This window comes from Aplysia californica, unplaced genomic scaffold (genome assembly GCF_000002075.1).
Source record: "Aplysia californica isolate F4 #8 unplaced genomic scaffold, AplCal3.0 scaffold00196, whole genome shotgun sequence".
In the NCBI taxonomy this organism is placed as follows: Eukaryota; Metazoa; Mollusca; class Gastropoda; order Aplysiida; family Aplysiidae; genus Aplysia; species Aplysia californica.
This window is the reverse complement of record NW_004797466.1, coordinates 394,176-396,478: the sequence shown is the minus strand read 5'-3', so window position 1 is coordinate 396,478 and position 2,303 is coordinate 394,176. Positions and strand designations below refer to the sequence as shown.

Sequence of the window (2,303 nt, the reverse complement as noted above, 5' to 3'; positions counted from 1 at the left end):
CCCCCCCCCCCCCCATTTACACACACACACACACACTCACACATACACACACACACTCACACTCAAACACATACACACAAACACAAACACATACACACAAACACACACACACACACACACACTCACACTCAAACACATACACACACACTCACACACACATACACACACACCCAAACACATACACAAAAGCACAAACACACTTTCTCTCTCACACACAAAGACACACACATACACAAAAATACACACACTTACACACACAAAACATACACAAAAACACAGACACAAATACACTTCAAACGAAGGAAAAAACATAAACATTGCCCCTCCAAAATAACACACAAAAAAAAAAAAAAACCAACCAACCAAATAAGACAACCCCCCCCCCCCTCTTTGAAGAAAAGTTAAAAGAAAAGAACAATCCAAAAACCTCCAAATGCGATAAACACTGCACTTCTACGTTGTTCAGCTCTAGAAAATCACAAAGTCCCTTATACATTGAACTTGCAGCTCCCTCATCAGAACGAGAACCTGAAATAATCGTACAAATAAGGATTAAAAAAGGACAGGTAGAATCTACCTCACTGGGTCTTTAAACTACCTCCCGTCGAACATCAGCAAAGGATCGTGGATGAATTGAGACAATAGCAGATGTAAGCTGAGCTCAGCGACAAGGCCAAGTATCGCAAAGTGAACTGATAATGTCATAATCTACACGTACTTATCGAAATAGCAGGAAGTGATGACTCGTTTCCTACAGAGCTGGGCAAACTCCCATTTCTATTTCAAGAGAAAAGTAGAGGGAGAAAGGAAGTGGGAGAGAGGATGAGGTAGGGGGAATAGATAGATAGATAGATAGATAGATAGATAGATAGATAGAAAGATAGATAGATAGATATATAGATAGATAGATAGATAGATAGATAGATAGATAGATAGATAGATAGATAGATAGTTAGATAGATAGATAGATAAACTTACGCCACTACTCCTACCATAATGAAGTCAAATTCCAGTCTGTTAATAAAAAAAAATAATATAAAAATAGTTCCCTCACCACACAATCTAGACCAAGTTATCTCACTTTTCTTTTTGCTATACTTTTCAGAGAAAACGAGCTACACTCTTGTGAGTTAGGCCTCTGTGAACAGAAAATTGGTCCTCAGAAAAACCTGGTTTCGAGTATAGTATGACAATTATCTTCCGAAGAAGATAACCGACTAATCGGATTTTTGAAACGCAGATTTTGCCCTACTGTAAGTTCACCCTGACCCATTTCACTTCCTTATTACGGTACGCGAGAGGTCATGTCAGCGATCTCTCGATAGCGTTCATCTGATGTTATGGATGCACACTGCACACACGGTTAATTTCTTTAAAAGCGAAAGTCGGGTCATGACGGTCCTTTACGACGTAGAAATACGTATCAATCTCACAGCATAGTTTCGCGCCAATGATCTCACGCTCACATGCCGAACTATTCGAATAAGGTAAAGCAACGTCGTTTGAGAACGCCTTAAGTCTTTAAGGGCATTCTGGACACATGATATGTCCAATCAGTAGCAGATCACAGTTAATGTTTTAGGCCATTTTGAACCATCCTACACAAACAAGAAACACGAATTTGCATGATGTTTTACAGTTTGCTTGCTGTTGCCTGCGTTTATTTTTTTCAAATAGGGAAAACAGAAAAATAAAATGATAATATTACGAAGGCTGTCCCACAGAAAACCGGAAAAGGTCCGTAAAAGCAAAAATCTTTGTCCTATTCTAATAAAACTGTAACACATCATACCTCAACATGTGCTTTATTTCTATATGTAATCACCATCCCGCTGGACACATTTTTCCCATCGCTGGATCTGGGAGAAGATACTCTCCCTGAAGAATCTTTTGTCAAGGGATTTCAACCAATCGTTCACGGCTTCCACGAGGTCTTCGTCGTCGGTGAATCGCTGTCCAGAAATATGGCGTTTCATTGGTTCAAAAAGGTAATAATCTGACAGGGCCAAGTCAGGACTGTGAGGGCGGGGGGGGGGGGGGGGGTGTAGTAGAACTTCCTAGCCGAACCTTTGGAATCAGTCTTTCGTGACGTTTGCTGTGTGTGGCGTTGTGTTGCCATGCTGCAAAATGACCCCGCTGGTCTTTTTCGGCCCCAACCCATCAAGCAGAGACCTTTCAATAGCGCAGCTCATCAAACTCTATCCTATAGGCAGTCGACTTTGAAATGTTTAGCGACTCGCAAATTTCGCGAATTTTTAGGCGCCTGTCTGTTTGAATAAGTTCGTTAACGCCACTCTTGTTGT

The 2,303-nt window shown here is 40.9% G+C and overlaps 1 protein-coding gene across 1 annotated transcript in view; it reads right to left on the bottom strand.

Moving 5' to 3' along the window:
• The window catches only part of LOC101848521 (pancreatic triacylglycerol lipase), a gene marked incomplete in the record, with an annotated part of 11,982 nt that extends 10,554 nt beyond the window's left edge, over positions 1 to 1,428 (bottom strand). Inside the window, 1 exon segment of the mRNA XM_035969927.1 lies at positions 1,055 to 1,428.
• Positions 1,429 to 2,303: the final 875 nt, after the last annotated feature.